The sequence below is a fragment of the Wyeomyia smithii genome, chromosome 3 (genome assembly GCF_029784165.1).
Source record: "Wyeomyia smithii strain HCP4-BCI-WySm-NY-G18 chromosome 3, ASM2978416v1, whole genome shotgun sequence".
Lineage (NCBI taxonomy): Eukaryota > Metazoa > Arthropoda > Insecta > Diptera > Culicidae > Wyeomyia > Wyeomyia smithii.
Genome location: NC_073696.1, coordinates 258,614,194 through 258,639,877, shown reverse-complemented (window position 1 = coordinate 258,639,877; position 25,684 = coordinate 258,614,194). Strand labels below are relative to the sequence as shown.

General features: G+C 39.0%; 1 protein-coding gene across 1 annotated transcript in view; it reads left to right on the top strand.

Annotated features, from left to right (window-relative positions):
• Nucleotides 1-25,684, top strand: part of LOC129727628 (protein fem-1 homolog CG6966) — a 134,191-nt gene that overhangs the window by 1,204 nt on the left and 107,303 nt on the right. The window lies entirely within an intron of this gene.

Below are 25,684 nucleotides of genomic sequence, written 5' to 3'. Positions count from 1 at the left end.
TTAGGCATACAGGACCCGTTATGTCGACGATGGGACATAAATTTAGTTGATTTTAGATTTCAAAAAAGTAGAATGAGATGTGCTTTTTAGGATGGAAGCTGAATGTAAATTTCGACAAAACTTCCTCGTTAAATTTTTGCTTTCATGAGCTAAGACTAACTTGATGTTCTGAGGAATAAAAGTATTCGAACATTTTGTGACAAACTATTTTCTAATCACTCTGACTAGCTGTTTAAATTAATTTACAACTGATGACTTTGATGAAAAAGTGCTTTCGAAAATTTTAGCGTGTGAATTTTATCAAGGTTTATGTAGCTTTTCTTTCTAACCTTTTCTTTAATCAATAACAATTTGAGCTGTTAAAAAAAAAACCGAACTTTGTTCACTTTTATGATGGTTCAAAATTTTCCGATGTTCCGCAGTGTTTGAAGATGCCCCGTTTTCTTGTATGAACTTACTCACTGCGACCAGAATCGTTGATCTACTGTAAGATATGCCCGAGTGTCTGCTGTATTGAATTATCCGTGCTTGTGTGTAATATGGTTTTACCCTTCCTTTCACACGCTTACTGCTCTACTATATCGAGCCTCGTTTCTCCTGCCAAATATCGACAATGTTAATTCCCTGGAGAAGCTAACTTGGGCACCCTTCTTACCTGTTTTTTTTTATAAGAGAAACTATTATGTGTAAAGAAAATCAAACCCATGGATCATAGATTCCAGCGTAAAGTAAGGGTGAGTTGTAGGGAAGCCTGAAAACTAATCCACGCTCAAGTCCTTTTTGACATCGAATTGCCTGATTCTATTAAGACTCGAACCCAAGATCATTCGCTTGACAAAGTTGACTCTGTACCTTTGCGGTTATGCAGCTTCCCTCTTGCCTTTTTATTTTAAGAGTTCTGTTTTAGTATAAAATAATGTGGTTTTTGTACCAATGTCAGGCCTTTGAGCGATCTCCACAAATCTCGACAAATAGGCGAAGTAGGGGATGCTACTAATCGGCTGAATAACAACAATCGGCCGCAAATATGGTGTCGGAGCGGATACCAAACAGCTACCGGAGGAGTGGAAGAATGGGGTTATCTGCCCTATCTACAAAAACAAACTGGACTGTGAGAACTATCGCGCGATCATCATTTGAATGCCGCCTACAAAGTGCTCTCCTAAGTCATGTTACAACGTCTGTTGTGACAAGTAAATGTATTTGTCAACAAATGATCACCAGATCGTCACTTCGGCTGATCCTTCAAAAGTGTCGCGAGTACAGAGTCCCTATGCATCATTGATTTATTGCTTTCAGAGCCGCATATTATACAATTGACCAAGCAGTGAGGATTTCGGGTGGATTAAGTATCCGGCTCGTTCGAATTCCGCTGAGGATTTCGGTAAGGATATGGTCTTGCTTGCTGTTGAACATTTCGCTAGAAGATGTTATTCAACGAGCGGCGTTCAACATGCGGAACTCGATTTCCAACCGATCCAGCCAGTTTATCTGCCTTTCCGATGACGTAGACATTGTCGGCAGAATATTAGAACTAGAGTTATTTATGAAAGTCGTGCCTACTATGGGCTTCACAAGCATCTGCGGTCGAACATACTTAATATCTATATTTTTTCAAAAATATTGTTCTGCTAGCTTAAGAAAAAAGTTAGCAGAACATAGGCCAGAAACAGCATTTTAAAGCAACAAACTGTTGTAGAATGGTCTTTATAATTCAATGCTCTTGAAAAAACCAGATTTGCATGCTAATTTTATTGATTTTGTATAAATTTTTCAAAAATATGATAATACATTAACGGTCATTTTCGAATTACCTACATAAGATGAAATAATATTCGAACTACCTGTTACCTGTGCATACGTTAAACGGGTATGCAAAAGAGTACAAAAATTGGGCGGTACAGCTTGGAGAACTTTGTTTTGATTAGGAAAAGGAATTGCCTTAACAATTGCTAAACGGACTGGGCATTGATAAAAATTTGACATATGGTTGCCGTTAAAATTCGCACAGCGTAAATTTTTACTCTTTTTCACAGGACATGTAGCCTTTTTGTGAGAAGAGTCTCCACAAATGAGGCATTTTTGGTCCAAGTTACAGATTTTTGAGCAACTCGCCTCGCCTCCAGTCACTGACGGACGAGCAAAATGTTGTATTAGAAAATGCGAGTGAAACATGTTTGGTTACAGCTGAGTCGAACAGTTTCGCAGACCAGCTACTTGTCCGGAATCCAGCCATCTGCAATATCAAAATTGGTCAGGCGAGTAACCCGCCGCTCGCCTCGTTTTCTGTAATAAGCCCCAATAACAAAAAATCCCTAAAACATCAAACACCGATTACACGAAATCATGTTTTTGGAGCTTGGTTCGATCTGGTTGTACTCCGAATATTTCATTACTGCTAGTGCATCACCAGTTGCATTATGGGCAGGAATGAAATGGACTATATGGAGGCATATGATGTCATAATCGCACGCAACCATTCAAAAGCCGATAAAACAACATTAGAAATGGTACAGGATACCTGACAATCACTTAAAATTGCATAAAAAAAGTTCTGCACGCTGAAAAATATTTTTTTTAAAAGATAAAAAAAACAAATCGAAAAACAAACGATCTTTCCGACTTTTCGGACTGAAGAATTGATCTAAAAATTGAAAATCAGGATGGAAATCATATTTTTATCATATTTTTGAAAAATTTATACAAAATCAATAAAATTATCATGAAAATCAGGTTTTTCAAGAGCATTGATTGAGCATTAAATTATTATGACCATTCTACAACAGTTTGTTGCTTGAAAATTGTTTCTGGCTAATGTTCTGCTAACTTTTTTCTTAAGCTAGCAGAACAATATTTTTGAAAAAAATATATTTAATGAAAAATGCACATAAGTTATTGAAACTGCTCGCATACGGAAGCATTTCATTGGTATCTAATCGTATCAAAAGGATTCTGATTGTTTTCAGAAGAAAATGTTTGAATAAATTGAAGCCATTCATGTATTATCATATTTTTGAAAAATTCATATAAAACCAATAAAATTATCATGAAAATCAGGTTTTTTCAAGAGCATTAAATGAGCATTAAATGTTTTTGACCGTTATAGAATTGTTTTGTGACCAAAAATGCTATTTTCGAATATTGTCTGCTAGCTATTTTCTTAAGCTAGCAAACAAGAGCATTTTTCAAAGAAATGATAGAGCATTAAATTCGGCGATATGGCATTAAATGAGCATCGAATGAGCACTAAATTTTCATGCTATTAACTTTTTGTTCTGCTGACTTTGTACTTCCAGCTTAAGGGACATGTAAATTTAAAAACGGAAAGCCTAAAGACCCACTCGGCACCATGGAGGAGGTGAATAACGTACGGCAGATAATCGCTCATTTGATGGGGGGATGAAAAACTGGAAAGGCACCTTCTTATTCCAAACCCGAAAAAAGCATCACTGGATTGTCTATCAAAAATTCATAAGGATCCAATAGCAATGCACCCGATCTTACCCAACATATGTACACCAACGAAAAAAAAATTGGCTGCGTGGTTGACTAGTGAAGTTAAAAATTTCCCGATCAAGCACGTTAAAAGCGTGGAATCTGCTATGGAGCTGGTTGAACAAAACATATCAACTTGCAAGTTCACCGTAACGAAATTTGGGTGTCCTTTGATGTCGCTGCGTCGTTCCCAAGTGTGCCAGTAACGGATGCACAGCGAAGCCTGCAGTATTATTTGGAACGTCAGCGTGCTATGGCGCATAGACTTTTCAATATTCCTTTGACGAAAGACTAACTTGAAGCGGGAAGGGGCAGAAAGGTTTCAATAAAATTTTTGGTCAGTTCTACGAAAACATGAACGAAAGAAACACCGACAAAATGCCACACCACCACCGAAAAAAAAACCACCAAAATTAGCGCATCGTTCTACCCAGTTCTCACGAACCCAATCGAAAAAACTGAAAATTACACAGTTTTGAATGAATTTTGTTGCTTTCTAAAAAACGTGGTTAACATTGTTGTTTTTTTTTCTAGCTCAAATTGAACATTTTAAACCGCTCTACAATTCGTTTTTTTGACACGAAATCCCTATCTGCTTTCGTTCAAGAAAAATTACTATTTTAGTGTTGCAAAACTTGTGATTTGATTGCCAGTTTTAATTGATGCAGATTCGCCACCAAACATGCTGCTTTAAAATTGTAATTTTTCGAAAACTGAAGCAGATAGTGATTTGGTATCAAAGAACTAATTGTAGAGCGATTTTAAACGTTTAGTTTAAGCTAAAAAAACAACAATTTCAACCACGTTTATTTTTTATCTATTAAATTTATATAAATTTAATTTTTCAATTTTATTTAGACATTTAAGGGCTGTACTTACTTTACTTTACTTTGTTGGCTAACGGACCGTTCACCGGTCTAGGGCCGAACGAATTAAAGATGTCCAGCTTCTTCTGTCTTGGGCAGCCGTTCTCCAGTCTCCCCGTACACCAGCAGATCGTGCATCTTCTTCCACCGCGCACATACACCGCGTGCGAGGCCTACCACGGAGTCGACGGCCTCTTCCTGGTTCTCTACTGAAGATAGTTTTGGCGGCTCTCTCGTCAGGCATCCTGGCTACATGTCCAGCCCACTGAAGCCTGCCCCGCTGTATTACCTTCACTATATCAGCATGTTTGTATACCTGGTACAACTCGTGATTCATGCGTCTGCGCCACACTCCATCTTCCAGTTTACCGCCAAGTATCGATCGCAGAACTTTACGCTCAGAAACTCCGAGCACTCGTCGATCAGCTTCCTTCAGCGTCCATGCTTCATGTCCGTAAAGGGCCACCGGGAGAATCAGCGTCCTATACAGCGCTAGTTTTGTGCGTGTTTGCAAACTACGTGACCTTAGCTGGTTACGCAGTCCGTAGAAAGCCCTGTTCGCAGCTGCAACTCGTCGTTTCACTTCACGGCTCATATCGTTGTCACATGTCACAAGCGTACCAAGATAAACGAATTCGGCAACCACTTCCAATCGTTCCCCATCTATCTCCACCTCAGCACCAACACCACGGGGACTTCCACGCTCTCCGCCAGCTACCATGTACTTCGTTTTGGAAGAGTCAATGACAAGTCCCAATCTCGCTGCTTCTCTCTTAAAAGGTACGAAGGCCTCCTTCACGGCCTTGGGGCCATCCACATACCACGTGGACAGCATTGGGGAGGGGGGGGGGTTGGGTAATGTCCACGGTCCATACAATTTTTTAAGAATTTATATGGGCAGTTGTCCACGGAGGGGGAGGGGGGGCGATCAAAATCGATAAAAATCTGTCCACGTGGTATGTGGATGGCCCCCTTACGGTTGATACCGATGATTTCGTGATGATCGTACCGTTTCTTTCCACGTTTGCTCTTCGTACTGCACCCTCAAGAGCGATGTTAAACAGTAGGTTGGAGAGCGCATCCTCCTGCTTCAGTCCATCCAACGTTACGAACTCGGCTGATGTCTCGCCAGCTAACCGCACGCACGATTTTGATCCCTCCAGTGTCATACAACTCAGCTTTATTAGTTTCGTAGGGAAACCGTGTACCAGCATGATCTGCCACAGCTCGTTTCTTTTCACTGAGTCGTATGCCGCCCTGAAGTCCACAAACAGATGGTGAGGCGGTAAGTTGTACTCCCGGAACTTATCGAGGATCTGTCGCAGGGTGGAGATTTGATCCGTCGTGGAACGCCCCTTTCGAAAACCAGCCTGGTATTCGCCAACAAAGGATTCCGTTAGCGGTCTCAATCTGAAGAACAGGATACGGGAGAGCACTTTATATGCGGAGTTGAGCAACGTTATCCCTCGATAGTTGCCACAATCCAATCGATGGCCCTTCTTATAGATGAGGCCTTCCAACCAGTCGTTCGGCATTTGTTCTTCCGCCCAGATCCTTAGTATTATCTGGTAGATCGCATAGTACAGCCGCTCGCTTTCCGCTTTTAGAAGTTCGACCGGGATACCGTCCTTCCCAGCGGCCTTGCCGTTTTTCAGCTCACTAATCGCCTTTTCCACCTCCTCTTGTGTTGGTGGCTCCACAGCTTGTTCGTCACTCATAATCGTCATCCTGTTCCCGCTCTGCTCATCCGGCTACTCACCGTTCAATAGCGCCTGAAAATGCTCCTTCCACCTGGCTGCAACCATCGGTTTATCAGTAAGCAGGTTGCCGTCCTTGTCATTACACATGACCGGCACAGGGAAATTCCTGCTTTTGACTCTGTTGACAGTTCTATAGAATCTCCGCACGTCGTTTTGAGCAGAGCTGTCCTCTGCGCTGGCGAGCACCTGCTCCGCGTACTCGCGCTTCTTCCGACGGTGGGTTCTATTTTCGGCAGCTCTTGCCACCCTGTACCTCTCTCAACCGCTGAATGTTGAAACGCGTCGTCCTCTCTGTGCGAGATTTCAGCACGTTCGACAACCGTGCGCGGATCTTACAAACGACGAGATAATGGTCAGAGTCAATTTTTGGTCCCCGAAAAGACCTAACATCAGTAACATCCGAAAAGTGCCGACCGTCAATCAGTTTATCAGCCTCAGGCCGTTTTCATTGGTTGACGAGTGGAGGCTATGCCTTCCAATGACCGGACGGATGAAGGCAAGCAGGTTGTCAGTATAAACTAAAAAAAAAACAAAACAGGTCCAAGCACAGAGCCCTGAGGCACATTGCAAGCTACTGGTAAACTCAGCGGCCTTGTTGCTATCCACCACTTTTTAATAAAAAGGAAATGCTCTTTGATAATGAACTATTGCACTATTGCATTCTTATTGTTACCCTTCACTCTGAACAAGATAAAAAACCGGGGAATGCTTCCAACAGATCTCATAATACCAGTAAGCCTATGTAATTCCAGTTTCCTAAACCAAGAAGGGTACTTCAAAATTATGTTCAGAATTTTATTGTGAATCCTTTGAAGCATTTTCTCCCTTATTCAACAATAACTCGAGCAAATCATTATAAATCAGTCATCAGTTAATACATTCCTCCGATTGTTTCTAGAGCTTCATTCCTCAAGGCAAACAATAATCACTTTATCAAGATAAATGGGGTTATTTTAAATTGGTCTTACAAAATTAAGTAGGTACTTAAGGCTAAATTACAATAAAAAAATATTATTTTCCGAAAGCTCATTGAAAGTTTACAAGCAAAGTGCATCAAATATATGAGATGTTTATATTCTCTCATTCAAAAAAATTCTAAACTTTGTTTAAAGTATACACGTTGATTTACAAACAAGTTTAAGGACCTATCAGGTCTATTTGTTGTTCAACAAGGGAGAAAATGCTTCAGAAGATTCAAAATAAAATTTTGAAAATTATGAATACTCAATTAGAAATAAATCCCCCCTTTAATAAATTGCGCTGAATCATCAAGTCGTGCATGTATTAAAAGATTCCAGGGGTTGCAATTTCGATTGCTAATAAATGTATAACACAGCAGTATTTATCCGCAATTAACAAGCTCACGTGCTTTTCGAATTAATTATAAACCACTGTAAAAATCGACCCACCCTCAACAAGGCAAATCTAATGCTGTACCGTTTGTCGATCCGCACCGCGCGCTCCATTCACTTTTCTCGGCTTCCCAGCTGTCTCTTCATCAGAAGGGAACAAATCGTCTGTCGTGGACCCCGGGATAGCGAGGCACAAGAGTTGGGAATAAGCCGCCGACATTGCCATCGTTTCGCCATCGCAGTCGCAATCCGCCGCGTTCCTCCACGCATTCTGCCTCTGCTGGGTTGTGCACTGAGAACTCACTCTGTATTAACCCGTATCGCATCGGTTTGTCGTCTTCGTCGTCGTCGTCAGTTGTTTGTTTTAATGCACCAAGCGCTGACTAGGTTAGTTCTTGTTGCTGTTGTTGATTACAACTGGCCTAAACAGGGATGGCGGTTAATATGCTGTTGTATAGTGTGTACTGAGCGAGAAGCACTGATTGATGCAACCACAACAACTACAGCAAGCATGCAGGCAGGCAGGCTCTACTCCATTACGCGAGAGCTATTGCATCTGCCTGCCCCGGTGGGTGTGCAGTGCCCCAAAGCTCACGACCGAAGTATGTTTTTGCGGTCACAATCGGAGCAAATATGGCGGCGGCCAAAGTGAAGTTAACGGTGGGTGCACTGCTGGGTGTTGGATTGTTTTTTTTTTCGGTTTTTGTGCTTCTGGAACAGCTGACGCGCGCGGTGTTGTTATGAAATTTGGTGCTTTCCATTTATTGATAAAAGCGATCCGGATTACTGGCATTTCATCAAAAGCGGCTTGGGTGGAGCTTATTTACACTGGCGCGCGAGTGATTAGTTTTTCAGTTGAGCGGGTTGAAAGAACAACAAACTCGCGAGTTACGATTTCACGGTTCGCTGTTGACTTTTCAAGTATAATTGCAGATGAGCAAGCGAGCTACGTGTGCGAGAGAGAGGGAGAGACAGATGAATATAAAGTTGGACTTTGCTAGCGATAGATCAGCAGACATGACGGGCAAGTTTTTGTTGATTCTACTCTCCACCACCATCACGGCACGGTGCGAGACGCAGTCCTACTTGCTGGGAAACTAAGCTGTCTTTGTCTGTGGACTTGAACCTGCTCAAGGAAACGGCTTCTAGTGTCTGGTTCAAGAACTAGAAAGAAACACAAACAGGTTTCTTAACGATCAATAAAAAATAACAAGTAGGGATACCGTTCTCCTGCACTCCGTGCAGCGGTGGATCTTCGGAGTGGATATATAATTTAAAATCAACTCCCAGATCCATGAGTGAGCATTATAGTTGCAACACCAAGGTGCACACGTTTCCAACTATATATCGCGCACCTTCTCGCGGTCCAAAACAAATTATACAGCTACCAATTACCATAAAACCCCGTAGAAATCCACGCCCGGACCGCGAAAGCAAACATGTCCAGGGTGGCACTAACTGCAAACATGTGAACCGATTCCGGGTGAAAATCTATCGATTTAGCGTTTTCACACCTCCTTTATCCATTGGTGCCTAAAAACGGCACAACACCTGCAATTACCGTGTGTTTCAGCGTGTGCATGTGCACAAACACGCGCACGTCGTCGTCGTCGTCGTCCGCCAAGTTTGTTGCCATCGCTTCTCTGGTGCGAGTCGTGACATTGTTGGTGGATTATTGTCACATGGATTGGCGAACTCCGGAATTATACTCACGCGAATGAGCAAGGTTTTTTTGTGTTTTGTTTTTAGTTCCCGTTTTCCGCCGAACGGTAAGCCAACCAACGGGTGGAAACCAATTTTAGCATTCAGCGTTGATGTTCCGATTAACGGGGCAAGTGCGTTGTCTTGTCTGGCTGTCACGGAAAAACACGTGATTGAAAACGAGGTTTTTTGTTGGGCAAAAGAGAAAACCGAGAAGCACTGTCTAAACTGCCATTTCGTGTACAAAAGTTATTATATCAGTCATCCGTTGTTAGTCCCAATGGAAAAAATGAAAATCGAATGTCGATTCAAATCCCCAATAGGCTGTCCTTAAACTTTGCGAAAAAATAGATGGAAATGCGATTTGTTATGTTCAAGAAAAAGTTGACTTCCAAAAACAATATTCAAATTTGTTTTTAACAGCAGTTCTATACACGGAAAATATGATATGATATGATGATTCAAAAGTTCGTTGAAACCTGTGTTATTCAACATAGCGTACCACAAGGTAGCGTTTTAGACCCACTGTTATTTTTTAAAGTGGCAGTGGAAGTTCTAAAAGAATATGATATTAATCTGCTGCAATATTACATTTCTTTAAAGTTATTTAGTGCTTATAAAATGCTCTGAAAAAAGTTTGGTTTTGATGATTGTTAGATTTTATTTTAATTTTGTAAGATATAAATACATGTTCTACTAGCAATTGAATGCAATCATTTTCAAAACAGCTACTGCACCTACCAAAAACAACCAGATATCTATTGAAATAGTCAGGGGCTTATCGAACACTTTGTATGAAATCAGTTTAAATAGGTTTTATGCGTTTTCGAGAAAACTTTCAAAGTTGTTCAGCTAGCTAAATTTCGTGGAAAATTTTATAATAATTCAAAGGATAATAGCGGGTGAATAATAAAATGTTATAAATATGTGCTGGTTCGCACTGTTTTTTAATAAAAATGTAAATTTTAGCTTGAAAAAATAGTTACCTATAATTCATTCAGAGTATTGCCCATCACTAGCTACAACTTTGCTCCATCTTTCTGGTAGATATGCTATCCACGAATCAGGCCATTTTTCGATGTCTCCATATGCGCAGAACTGCTGATCAGCCAGATAATGTGCTATCGAACGGAACAAGTGAGCTTTACCGATTTTCGCAGTATGAGACCGAGCATTGTCATGCAGTAAAATCACTATTTCGTATCATCGCCCGTATTGTGTCTGTTTTTCTCGCAATCTATTCAATCGAGTTCGAGTCGGTTAGTGATAGTTACATTCGGTTTGAGTTCATAATAATCGACCTGGTTCCATCAAATACACAGCATAACTTTCACAGCGTGTATACGAGTTAACGACGTAGATGCATGACCGGGCAGTCACCATGACTTTCTTTGCTTTGAATTGCTGTAATGAATTCATTATTCATCACCCGTCACGATGCAATAGAAGAAAACAATTCCTTTTTAGCCACTGGAGTAGTTGTTAACAGGCGAATAAACAACGCTCAACGCCCCTTGGTCTTAAACCATAAGGAACCCAAGTTCCTTGTTTTTGAATCATTCCCAAAACATGCAATCGCTTGGGAATAGCCTGAAGGGGAACTTCTAATGCCGAAGCAAGCTGATCCTGCGGTCGACCTGGATCCTCATGGAGTAATTTCTCCAATTCAGCGTCTTCGAATGTTTTTGGTTTTCTTTAACGCGGGCAATCGTCAATATCGAAATTACCGACTTCAAAGCGACGGAAACAATTACGATAGGTCGTTTCAGTTAAAGCAGCATTTCCGTAATTTTTTCTCAACTCTCGATGCGCTTCAGCTGCCGTTTTCTTCAAAGGAAATGAAAAAAGGAACACTTCCCAAATGACAACCACAGGTCGGCCTCGATTATCCGGAACATCATAACAAATTTTCATTCCAGAGAAACGAGTTTTCCGGGTAATCGAATCACACAAAAAATACTGAAATTTTGCGATTAACGAACATAAAATAAATATTTCTTTTCTTTATTTTACTTGTATGATGCAGTGGCGTAACCAGAAGTTATATCTAGGGCAAAAGGGGGTGAAATCTTGAGAAGCAAAAAAATAAATTGGACATTGATTATTTCCACTTAATTCGGACATGTCCCAAACATGCCGGAAGTGACTTTAACGGTAACAAATATGCCAAAAGGGATGGTAAAGGCAAATTTTCAGAACAAAATTGAAAATGGTCACCAATAACATAAAATTCTGGATAATCGAGTCTAAAATTCCGGATAATCGAGTTCCGGCTAATCGAGTTTCCGGATAATCGAGTCTTCGGATAATCAAGTCCGCCCTGTACCATAAAAGTATCCGGAAATGAATGGATGCAACCAGTCATCCAGAAGGACAAGCAACTCTTAATTTCAATTATCACTGAGATATGTAAGGTGAGCCTAATAGTGGATGACATACGTTCTAGAGACATACTAGAGTTATTTTAATATCAAAAGATGGGATAAGACACTCCCAAAAGCCTTCAGGCCAAAAAGTTTAACATCCATCTCTTTTAAATTATGGACAAAAACTATTTGATCGTCATGTATAAACAGTATTTATGATAGTCAATCCATTGAACAAATTTCAATTTACTTACAAAAACAACATATCAACCAGTGCCTGATGCGAATCTTAAAATCCATTCAAGCCAAGAGAATTTCCCTGCTAACTTTTCTTGACATTGAGAGAGCATATGATAATGCATAGCACAACTCAATACAAATAGTCAAAGATAAGACCACTATAAAGCGGATTCATGCTTTGCTGATTAGAAAAACCTAAATTAATCCACCTAGCGGTCAGACTCAGCCTTTCTCATTCAAACTTATTATTTGTAAAAATAGATTTACATGATCGCTTAAATCCAATAAAGGTATATTCACTCTTTGGGTTCTAAAATATTGAAGTTGTAACTGAAGTATAAAATCTGAAATTTGACGTAATTTTAGTGCTTAAGAAATAGCGAAATTAAAGAAATGACTCTTAATTTCGAACAATTTAATCACGAGCGGTACCGGGAACGTTCAAATAGTACGATACCACATTTAAATCATGTTGAGGCCATATATATTGATCAAAGCAGGTATAGTGTTGAATAGTCTTTGAATTTTTTTTCTTTCCAAAACTTTTGAACAGCATATCAAATTGTTATGAAGTTTGTTATTTGTAAGTTTGAGAGATGACTCGTGCGTATGACACTAGTTATGTTCAAATAAGTCGTGTAATACTAGAGATAATAGACTTTCGTTGTTTTAACTATTTAATATATAACAATTACATAACGGGCTTAAGTTCGATTACAATCAAATGAAAAGGGAACGTATAGGGCAGCCAAACTTTGAAACCACGTGTTCAATCATAATTCATCAGTTAACCCTTAACTAGCCCGTTCATCTGATATCAATATTGTTCAAGTTGGTTGTGTAGTTTCTAAGATAATGAAGTTTCGTGAATTCCACATTTCGATACATTACAGTCAAAGCTACTGTCCGATTACAGCAAAATTCAATAGGGTGTTATGAGGCAGCTAGACCTATCATTTGACACTAATTTTGTGGAAATCGGTTTAACCTTCTCTGAGAAAAGTGAGTGAGTCCAAGTAGTTCTCGAATATGTTCCTTTTCATAGCTGGATTTCACATTTTTAAATATAACAGGCAAAGTAATGATCCGTTTGCAAAAAAAAAAATCAATAGGGTCTTATGGGGTAACAAGACCTTCTATATGAACTGATTTTATGAAAATCGGTCCAGCCATCTCTGAGAAACATGAGTGAGATTAAATAGTCTCCAGCACACGTTTCTTTTCATAACTTCTGAACCACATGTTCAATCTTCATTAAATTCAAAAGTTAAGGGTTTTTTAGGTAACCCGTTCGTTTGAAACCAATTTTGTTCAAATCGGTTGTGTAGTTTCTGGGATAATGATGTTTCGTGATTTTTACATTTTGATACATAATCTCTAAACTGGAAATCAGATTACAATAAAATTCAATAGACCTTTCATTTGCAATTAATTTCATTGAAATCGGTCCAACCATCTCTGAGAAAATCGAGTGAGATTGGGAGAGCGTTACACTCACACACACATACCGAAAATGCTCAGCTCGTCGAACTGAATCGAGTGATATACGACATTCGGCCATTTTGAGCACTTTTATACCTTTAGTTTTTGCAGTGATTGCTTTACCTTTCTAGGATAAAGGCAAAAAGTGAAATGATAGAAACGGCTTTTAATTTCAACTTCAATCCCGAGCAAGGCCGCAAACATTGAAATAGTACAATATCAAATTTAAATGATTTTGAGGCCACATATTTTGATCGTAGCTGTAGTTTTAAACAGTCTGCGGGTTACGTTTCTCTCTATAACTTTCAAACCACATGTTTAAACATTATGAAGTTCATTGTTTAAGGGTTTAAAAGCCCATTAATTTGAATTCAACTATGTTCATAGCTTCTGAGATATAAGAGCGAATTTCACATTCTGACGCAGTGCCAAAACTAAAAGTTTGATTACAATGAAATTCAATAGCAACCTAAGCGGCGAATAGACCCTTCATTCGACACTAAGATAGAAAGAATCGGTCAGACCATCTCTGAGAGAAGTAAGTGCGAAAAAAAGTGCACATACACATGTACACACCCACAACAACGGACAAAGTTACAAGCCGATTACTATGAAATTCAGTAGCAACCTATGGGGCAACTAGACCTTTCATTTGACAATAATTTTGTGTAAATCGGTTCAGCCATCTCTGAGAAAATTGAGTGAGGTTCAACGACCTCAGGATAACTTTTCTTTACATAACTTTTTAACCATATGTTCAATCATAACGAAATTTAAAAGTTAAGGGTTTTGGAGACAGCCCGATCATTTGCAACCAGTTTTATTGAAATCGGTTGTGTGGTTTCTGAGATATTGATGTTTCGTGATTTTTACATTTTGATACATAACCTCTAAACTAAAAATCCGATTACAATGAAATTCAATAGCAACCTATGGCGCAACTAGACCTTTCATTTGCAATTAATTTTATGAAAATCGGTCAAGCCATCTCTGAGAAAAGTGAGTGAGAAAAAAAAGTTGCACATACACACACACACACACACACACACATACATACATACATACAGAAAATGCTCAATTCGTCGAAAGGGGTCGAGTGGTATATGACATTCGGCCATTGGGACCACTTTTATACCTTTGATTTTTCCAGTGATTGCTATACCTTTCTAGGAAAAAGGCAAAAAGAACCAATAAAGAATCCTCTAGGCGGATTTTTTTTTGTATGGAACCCACAGCGCTCAGAAGTTTTCGGATCTTTTGTGGCATTGTCCGGATGTTCGCACATTTTTTTGTTTTTTTATCTTCTTGCAGTGTTACTTATTGAGAAGTAACCTGCTCCTTCAGACTTAGTAACCTTATTTCCTTCCTTATCGACCTTATCATATCCTCCTGCAAGCTATCACTAACAGCGTATAACGTGCTATAGTATATGATATTATCGAAGCTTTGGATCAGTAGCTATTAAGTCTGAAAAAAAGTTTAGTGTGGAAGAGCCTGAGAATACACCCATACCTAAAAGTCTTTTTGCCAACGAATGACTAGGTTCTACTAAGATTCGAACCTATCACCACTCGCTTGTCAAAGTGGACTCTGTAACCTTGCGACTGCGAAGCTCTTTATCCCCCTTGTTGTGGTCATTTGTAGACAACTTTCTTCGAGTCCTAGCCGAAAAAAAACTTCAAAGTTATTGAGTTCGCATACAACGTAGTGATTTTGGTTAGGGAAAAGCACGATTGCGTTATTTCTAGCAGAATGTAAACTGCACTTAATTTTACAGCTCAATGGTGCAGACGAGAGGGGTTGAGTGTAAAATCCTCCGAAACAACTATTGTTTCTTTCACTCGAAAAAGGAAATGCATTAATTTAGGAATACTGCAGCTGAAAGGCACCGAAATGAAGCTATCCACTGGAGCCAAATATTTGGGAACCATAATTGACCAGAAACCAAACTGGAACGCTCAAATCGAACAAACATTTACCAAGGCTTCACATGCTCTATGGAGAAGAGCCATTAGAAAAAAACTGGAGTCTTAATTCAGTATATTACATGATGTATATAACAATAATTAGACCAAAAAAACTATCTAGTTTGGTGGCGCAGAACACATGAAACATACACTCAAACTTGATAGAATCCAAGATTAGCCTATGCATCGATTTTTGGAGCTATGAGAATTACTCCATCAAAAGCCTTACATGCAATGCTTCACCTTCTCCCACTTCATCAGGTGTTTTCAACTATAAACGAAAAAAGGCGCTTTCAGGCTGAATCTAAAGACTATTATAAAAGGAGAACATCTAACAGGACACCTAAGAATACTGAAAGATTTCCATATTCCATATAAATAATCTAATAAAAACTAACGAGGATTAGGTGGAAATGAAACCATGCTTCGAAATTCTCTACAGAATACAAGAGACAGATTATAAAAGTAGGGAACAAATTAAGCCTTGAATTTGAGACGGCTTACTTCGTTTTTTTTCACAGACGGTTCCAAAATGAATGATTCCGCGGGAGCGGGACTCACAGGACCAGGAATTAATGAATTTCACCCATATGGGACATCGGCCAATAGTATTTCACTCAAATATCCGCATTTTCTGCCATATTCACGCAGCACTTAAAGTCCCCTTTTTTTCCACTCTAAAAGTCTAAATCAGTGTGGGAATGCATTCTATCGTTTCAACAGCGGGTTCAAAAAAAAAAACAGGTCAATTTATACTAGCTTCCTGCTCACTGTGGAATCGAAAGAAATGAGGAGGCTGACTCAACTCCACTAACTTTGTTGCTTCTGATGAAGAGTTTATTAATTCTCACCGAGCACTTTAAATGCTGAACTCGGCGAATGGGAGAAAGCGACCATCAAAGCTGACTGGGATATCGTAAGCGGGTTACCACATCGCGAGAAGAGCTTCGTTCTTCACGCAAAAGTTGAAGTCTTGTACAATCATTGTGTCTTCCCGATTCGCACAAATGTTGCACAGAAATCGCACAATAAATGTGTGAAAGAGCTTCGTTCTTCACGCAAAAGTTGAAGTCTTGTACAATCATTGTGTCTTCCCGATTCGCACAAATGTTGCACAGAAATCGCACAATAAATGTGTGAAACACATAACGCAACAGTTGTACTGCGAATAAATTGACATAGCATGAAATCAGAATATGTATCATACACCGACACTTCATTTCTCACGTCGAGTGTATTAGTGACTGCACGCGCTTTTCCTCAAGCGACGAGCGAAATTTCTCTCTCGCTCGTAGAATTTCCATGTATGTGCGACAAGACTAGACACGTCACATACAATTTGCAGGTTGATCTTTCGCTTCTCTTTCGGTTCGGATTGCGACGCGCAAGGCGATATCTCGTTGCTTCACGAAATGAGCGAGACACCCGTGCTGTACATATACTTGATACCATAGTGTTGTTAGTCTCTCACTCATACTGTCGGTGCGTGCTTGCTGCTATTCAGAGGAATGCATGAAGAAGAAAAAGTATCTCGAAAGCGTGTGTGCAAAAGACTTAAAAAGCGTAGCATATGTCTCGTCCTCAAGCAGAAAGGAGGAGAATGGTTTTGCTTCTCGCTCGCTTTGCAATGCTGCTTGATACCAGTTGAAACTGTTTAGGTGTAGTAGTTTGGAGCTGCCAAATATATTTAAGAAACGCTAGAGCATTAATTGCGTTATGCCCAACACGCAATCATTGTACTGGTTCCGAATTACATCAACAATTGCGCTAAAAACGCACAATTTTGTACTGGTTTCGCACCATCCAACTTTTGCGTGTTCTTAGGCCTAATAAGAAAGACCTGAGAACATTTACAAACCTAATCACAGGGCACTATCCGAGCAAGTATAACAAGGTCTTACAAGGTTCAGCCTCAAACAAGGAAAACATGTTAAAAACAAAACAAAAAAACTAACTTTTATTGTGTTAAGAGATAGAGGAATGGTTTATTCGGCAAAGTTTTAAAACATGCAATAATATAAAACTTTGCTGAATCAACAAAATTCCTACCCTCCTTGGTTATAGAGTTATAGAGTATTTTATATGGAAGTTACCCAAAATTTGTTGTACTCAACTTTTGTTAGCAGCGTTTTACAAAAAAAAAAACGTTTTTCTAAGTAATCACGGGGCACACAGAACACACGTTTTTGACAGAGACCACACATTACTTAGACTTTTCCTCATAAAGCTTCTTTTTCGCTAACTTCAGAAACGTCAGCAATACTTTTTCTTAGAGCTTAGCTCGAGTAAACTAAACCGTTATAGGTTCTATTTGATTCAACCCATATTAGAGTACGACGAGCATATGTTGCAGTAGATTTTTGTACATTGAAGAACTTTGCCGAATAAACCATTGCTCTATCTCTCAAACAACAGAGTTGGTTTTTTATTTCCATCATAGGAAGTTTCAAATAACTTTCGACACTTTGAAGTTATGCAGGTCATTCACAAAAACGATTGTTCCGAAAACATAATGAGTTTTTTAGAAAAGTATTCTCGTATACAGAAAAAAATATGAAAGTGCCCCTGAAAATAAAATTTTGGTTCATAAATTCAGTTCACCTACTGGTATCCATCATTATTCTCGAAGACCAAAGTACATATGCATCAAGAACTGCAATTCTTGAAACCAGGACAGAAATTCACGAAACAGTAAATATGATACTAAGCTAAATAGAACCTGGGATGATGCAGATACGTTGGTCAAACAAATTTTTACTGAAAGTAAGGTTGAATGGAGAATCAACTTTTTTGAACCCTTCAAGTCACTTGGTTAGTAGGGACGGAATTCATCCTGCACTGCTACAGAAGTGTAAAACAGTTCTAATTAGAGCCTGACAATTCACAGTAAGTCACATGAAAACAACTCGAAAGTTCTTGCTTTGATTATGACAGCTAAGGGGCTTGAAAAGGAAAGAAATGATTTTCGATCGAAAGTGGAGATTAACTGCGTCACTATCGCCTGACGATTGTCAATTGAAAACGAGTGAAGAGGGAGAAAAGAAAATCATGACGATATAAAATGGAGAACGCCGACACCAGTTTCACAATCTGAAGTGACCAGTGATCAACAGCGAACAATATCTCCGAAACATTGTTCAGAACTTACTTGACATATTTATTGGATTCCATTGCTGTTGTAACTGCAGCTTGCGGTATAAGAAAACAATCATCATTCAATTAACACGCTGAAGGAAAGGAGAGAGTCTCTCGCTCCGTCTCTCTCTCCGTTCATTGAAACAGGTATCAGTTTCATTTGAAATGATCCAATGAACAACAGATGGGAAAAATACCGTGATCACATCCGTTTGACAGCGAAAATGTTCATCGTGAATCGATGACAGTAGCCGAACACTTTCAACCAAATTCAGGTCTAGGTTATATTCCGGGACCGTGGCGACAAGTACCAACAAAAAGAACAAAACATTACCAAAATCCTTTAGGCCAATCAGCTTGTCGTCAGTCTTTCTCAAAACAATGGAGAAAAGAATCGGTGAACACATAAAGTGATCAAATTTTTCCAAAACTCCTCCTAGCAAATATCAATTAAGCATACCATGATGGTGAATCTTCTGTAACAGCACTCCATACTATAGCTACAAAATTAGGCAAATCAGATGAATTAAAAGCTCCTGGTCGCTGTGGAATCGATGGAAACGACAGAGCCGATGAACTGGCAAGAATTGGATTATCAGCTCATAGAACCAGAATCTTTCTCTGGTCTATCCGTTTGCCCCTCAGAATGGAACTGAATGCATGAAAATTCTCTAGATGGTATCCACTAAGCACATATACTGGTCTGATAATAGGGTATCCTCCGAGCCGTTCTCATCGAAAGGGTATGAAACTTTAACCCTCTAGTGTCCAGTGCCGCCTTTAGACGGGGTTCAGTCAAACCTCTAAATAGTTTCAATGAATACTTAAAAATTTTTTATAAAGATACATAGTGATTTTACCAAAGTCCGTCTAAAAATTAACTTGGGCACTAGAGGGTTAAGATGATATATGTCGCTTTTGTGGCGTGGGAAAAGAAGACTTGGAACATCTGTTGTACCGATGTTTGGTAATTTTTAGAAAAAAAGTATAAGTTCTTCGATAGAGGGCTACTAAAACCCTCTGAAACCTGGAGAACAATTCCCAGTACGATTGTGTTCCATACGAAGTGTAATACCGGACTGGACTAATTATATTGGTCAGCTATAACGACCCCTTTTATATTTATAAATTATTCTGACTTAGCACGACCTGAAAAAGGAAATATGTCACAAAATATCAAAAGTTGGTCGCAGTGACGAAAATACCCAACACGGAAAAAAAATCCATCATTCGCAAGCCTCTCAGGAAACAGAAAGTTTTAAGGACACGACCATAACTCCGCCGATTTTTTTTGTGAGCAAATTTTTTTTTGACTGACTAACGTCTATATCGAAGTTAGGCCCCTGAATTTGAAAATCTAGTAATTCAACCAGGTAAAACCAGGGAAAAGTGGTCAGGTTTTAAGCGCTTATTTTGCAGTCATTCAGCCAATCACTACCTCTCTTCCCAAGCACAGTCGACATTGTTGTTGTTGTTGTTGTCACTTTCTGTTTCCGATGTTTATGCTGCTGCTAGCGGAAAAAAACCTTGCAAATATGCATCTTTTTGTTGGTGTTAATTTTACGACAGCGGCCGGCGCCCCATCATTTTGATTCCAAAACCGCACCAGTGACATGCGGACGCTAAGTGTTAGCAGCTGAAAGGAGGAAAGACAAAAGAGTACCGGTCATCTCGTGCCGGTTTCACCCGTAATGCTATAAGAATACGGTAGTCAACGTCATGCGGTCGTTTCTTGAATACCACCCTCCTACTATTTTATTTTTGAATGATACTATACTGCGTAAAACTCTGATTAAGTATTTATATTATATTTGCAGTTCAAATTCCAAATCTAATGTGTAAAAATACAAAAATTAAAAATTTTCAATATTGCTTAAATTCTTGTGTCTTGTTCGTTATAACAAATTATCAGCTAATTTTGTTCTGCTGCCAACCATAAATAGTACTAAATTTTCGGCGTTTACTATGGATCTCCTTTAAACGGATTTTGCATGTGGAATTAGGGGCAGATGTTTCCTATTTACGGATGTAGATCCACAACGATTCATATTTTAGTCTGGAAATTCCATTTTTTCCTCACTATTACTGTTTATCAGTATTAATCGACAATCTGCGATCGATTCCGTGAAACTGTTACTGCCGTGCGCAATCGTATTCACACTACCATATTATCTCAAAATATTACACATGTCAGGTTCAACAATCGTCCGTGTATGTAAAGCTGATGTTATTCTCTAGGAAAATTTCCGGTGGAATAACATTTTCCCACCGTTTATGGGTCGCATCTGTTTCCTGCTGGTTGGTTGTAGTGCTACCGCGGTGTCATAAAATCGCCGAGAAAACGCACACAATCCGGCGCGGGAAAATAGCCTGGTGGTGAGATTGAACGGACGAAAAGGTAAATTACCTTTTCGTGCACCGAAGAAAAATAATTGCCCCGAGCAGATATCTGATCGATAAAATCTGGTCCAAGGACTGGTGTGAGGTGTCAGCCCGGAAGCGATGTCAGCAGGCTCGAAACCTGACCACACGTGAATAATTAACTCTCGTCAGTAAGCTGTAATAATTCAGTGTCACATGCGTACCAAATACCAAGTAGAGCTTTGTTTAAATGGGCCTGTGATTCTTTTATACGTGTGCAATCAACAGCGGTGACAGTCGCGTTTTAACTTGTGTGACAGAATCGTTTACTCGAACTAATAACGTGCCCGCGTAACTGCCAGTGCAACTGCATCTTTCGGGGCAACTTCGACCCGTATGTGAGGTCACACGGAGTCCGTTATGAAATTCGCCTGTTCCTGAGTGCAAGCTTCAGCCTTTTTCCCATTCGTTTTCGCTAACTTACAGGGCAAATCGCATGTCATTTACTCTTGTCGTCTAATAGTAGTACGGGTCGGGTACGTTCTCGTGTTCGTGACTAATTTAGCGTGACTTGTAGCGTGCTGAGCCAAGCTAGGCCCGGCCATTTGATGCATGTCGATTGCGACGGCAACGACGACGATGATGATGATGACGACGACGACGACGGCCTGCCAACCGGTGCACGGTGGGTGGACAGAAAACTCCAACTGAACCAATTTTCAAGTAACTCTTGCCAAACACTTGCTGCCTCTCTGCCTGCCTCCAGCCTTTAGGGCTGTGGGCGTTCGATCAATGCATGTCAGCCAGTTACATGATAATGAACGAAATTTGTTGCACAGTTAGTGTCATGCATTTGTGAATTGGGGTTTTTCATTGTTTTGTGTGTCTCTCTTGTTTCACTCTCGAGGCTCATTGTGGATAAACAATTGTTTGGTCTTGTGAAAAATGAAACTATTAATGAAATTACCGATTTCATTGTGGACGTACCTCTTCAGATGAAGTTAAGGTATTTTTATTCAACAATTGCATCCAGTTAACAGTTTTACCTTTGTTATACTATTACCTTTGTTATACTAAACAAAGGTTATAAAATCGGTCCAGAAAACGCAAAATAGATCCAAGATCCAGAGGGCCGAATCGTATATACCATTCGACTCAGCTCGACGAACTAAGCAATGTCTGTTCGTGTGTATGTGTGTGTATGTGTGTGTGTGTGTGTATGTATGTATGTTGTCTGTATGTATGTGCCGCAAAAAACTAACGCATCTTTCTTACAGAACGCAATATCCGATTTTGATGATCTTATACGCAAACGAAAGCTACTGTTCTCCCCCAGAATGCTACCGAGTGGATTTTCGATTAGTGGCTTAGATTTTGAATTATTGATCAAAGAGTATTTTTTATATGATACATTTAACTTTTAAGGCAAAATGAATGGCGCGGAGGGCCATGTGTTGTATACCAATCGACTCAGATCGACGAACTGAACAATTCTGTATGTATGTGAATGTGTGCCTGTATGTATAGATGTGTTAATATGTTGTTTATATGTGTAGTATATCAAAATCGAACAAAAAAAAATAACATAAAAAACACCCTTTTTACAGTACGCATATTCCGATTTTGATGTTCGCATGCTCAAATGAAAGCCCCGGAGCTCTTTGAAAATCATACTGAGTGCGATTTTTTATTGTTTGCTTGAACTGTAGAGTTTTGACCAAAGTATATTTTAGACATAGGATATTTTACTTTCTGGATAATTTATTTCTCTCTCCATGCTTTTCCTTCTTCTCTATCCCTCTTTCTTCGTATCGCTATTTATTTCTCAAAGGAAAAGCATGGAGCATTTCTTGCTCAATTGTACGTTGAACCCAGATTTGCGAAAAAAAAGAAGCTTTTACAGCTTTCGGGGAGCATTGAAGCAAAACCTGATCCCACAGTGTGCAAATGTAACACAATTAGCGATGCAGATATTGCAGATGCAGAAAACATAAAAAAATCGCTGTTTTGTTTGCAATGCTACGTTTTGAACAGCTGGAGATTTTTTCAGTTGAACTTTTATTTGATGTTTAATATTAGGTTCTAAATATTTTTTTATTCGTGACCAAGAATTTAAAAAATTGTGAACATCGAGATGCGATCATTTGTAGTTTGGATGAAACTGAAGCAACTTTACATGGCTATACACGTTTACTAGTGTGCGCAGGTGGAAAGTCACTTATTCCTATGACATGATACACTACGCTCATATAAGATATAAATATATATATATGTTCTCGTCTACACTCCGAAAATCCAAATCTCTCAAATGTCGCGAAAACCTTCATTTTCAGATTATGCATTTGAGATAGAATTGAATTGACAACTTTCGTCAATGGTTATATTTTTTTCTTTGTAATGCTGATCTGAGGTTAGTAGAAGTTTGCTTCAATTCGTAAAAAAGACTTGATGCTGATTCATAATTCTAGGTCCTGCGATTTCTGAAAATAATGCGAATGTGGTATTCAAACCTGGATTATGGGAAATTACAAAATTAGAACTGCCTCGAACTAACATACATATTTGCTGTTCTAGTATGAAATCAGTATCTTTGTTATCTATTACTATTTACTGTTTCTGTTTATTTAAAAAAACAATGTTGCTTCTATCCAGCATTTAAAAATTGGTTATCGATTGAAAAAATAATACTCATATACTCCAGTGATAACATCCATAATATTTGCGAAAACCACGTCAAGCTATAGTTCAAAGATCGTCTTTGGTTCACCTTCTGAAAATTATCTTTTGGATTCATTTTATTCATAATTGAAATTGGATTTACGTTGCTATACGATTTGTGATTTACTGGCCTTCTGCCCATAATCGCATACCAGTCCCACGTGCATTCTTGTCGTTCTTATAGAGAAGTTATGGTAAATGTCTATCTCATTATATCATGTCGAAAATATGGGAATAAACCACGCTCAACAGTTGAAATAACTTAAGCACGAAAAATACCTTTACGTACTGTTTTCTCAACTTGATGAAAATGAAGATGGGACTGATATGCGATTATAGGCAGCCTAATAAGTATACAATTATAGTTAGTATAACAAAGGTTTCTGCACCACTAGGTGGATTAATTTAGGTTTTTCAGTCATTTCAAAAATTTCCTAATACTTTTCAATGATAAAAATTCACGGTCACTATGTTGGGTGACCTTTAAAATTTTCCACATTTCTTTGCCCAGTTAGCAAACAACAGCCCATGCGTCAGCTTAGTGGAATTATATCGCAAGACGTGACATCATGGGCGGGACATTCCACTGAGCGCTTCTATGGTTGAGACTAACTGCTCAGACATACAATCAAATGTTATTCAAATTTGGCTGCGGTTCAATGCATGAATTCTCAACTAACTCCAGCAGGGTTAGCTTCGGGACTCACTTCTCCGAAAACACAAATCAAAGCAGACAGAACGGCTGGTGGCTAAACATTGTTGCCGGTGTGTTCAAGTTTGTTTTTCTGTCTCATTGGCAGTAGTGTTGGGAGCTTACATAAACGCTCACATCATACTAACACCGCCAATAAGCAGCCACAGCATTCGCAAATCAGCTCGTGCGGTAAAGTGTTGATAAGATAAGACAAAATTCATATGTAAACAGAATGGTGTGGTGTAGAATACACAAACCCATTCGCTGCATAAAAATATGTTTTTTTTCTTAATCGTACTCTTTGTTTCGAGTTCGGTAACCCAAAATAAATTTCTTCGGAATAGCTGCCTTCATGGATCCAACCTAATCCTTCATATCTTGACTGGTTACCTTTTCTGATTAATCACACACTGTAACGCTAGAAGCATTTTAGTTCAATTCGTTGACCTTTGATTTGATCATTTTTAACTTCCTCTTTCTCTCTGCTATTGTAAAACATTGCAAAGGTTGGTGGAAAATCAATTGAATGTTCTGCGAAATGCGCGGGCTCCCGGAGATCGTGACCGTGTTCATATTTCATTCTTGATTGGATCCACGCCATGTCTTTATCACGAAGCGAGCTCCCACTACTGCACTACTATACAACTGCCTGATCCAGAATGTGTCTGACACGTACATTAATGCATGTCGATTTCGCGAATGGCAAACACAGCCAGCCGTAGCGAAGAGTTATTCTAAATTTATGAGCAAAAGTTGAATGCACGAGCGATACGGTGTTGCTTGTGAATGATATATTGGAGCAGTTTCGTATGAGAGGATACCCGCGGGAAATTGACTAGTTATTTTACGCAATATGAAACTTTTTGCTAAATGGTTGCTCGAAAGTATGCAGTAGGTGTTGGGGTTCAATTTCCTAGCGTGACTATGGATGCGAGAAAAAGTGTACGCTTTGTATTGTTTGGTATTTTTTGGCTGGTCGCCAAATAATTTGATCCACAATTCGTAAGCCAAAGAACGTCTCACTGAATGTAGGTTTTCATAAGCCCAGTCATATTCAAATTGTTAAAAATATAGAGAACCAATGTGTTTGAGTATCTTTATTTCATTGACGTTACTACGTTCTTTGTATTAAAAAAAATTAAAGCGAAATGACTCTTCAATTGAAACACGTTCAAGTAAAAAAAAACTATCAAAAAAAGTGTTGTGCAAAGCATCTTGCAAGACAGGAAACATTCAAATCGGCTCGGCTACACGAGAAATAAGCATAAAATAATTGAAAAGTGTGAGCAATATTCCAAATTTACTTTTTAAGAGCAAAAAAATTGGATTAATAAATCAGAAATATTGCAACTATTTTAGAACACAATCGTAAAGAGAGAACTGTCTTACTTTCTGGATTTTTTACCATATTTTTTTACAAAACATTCCAAAATTTTTATGTTGGTTGCTGATGAAGCAGGAGTAATTTAAGTTTTTAAAATTGTACTCAAAATAACTCGAAAGATTAGTGATTCTATAGGTTTAAGGTGAAACCTGATTGAATCCAA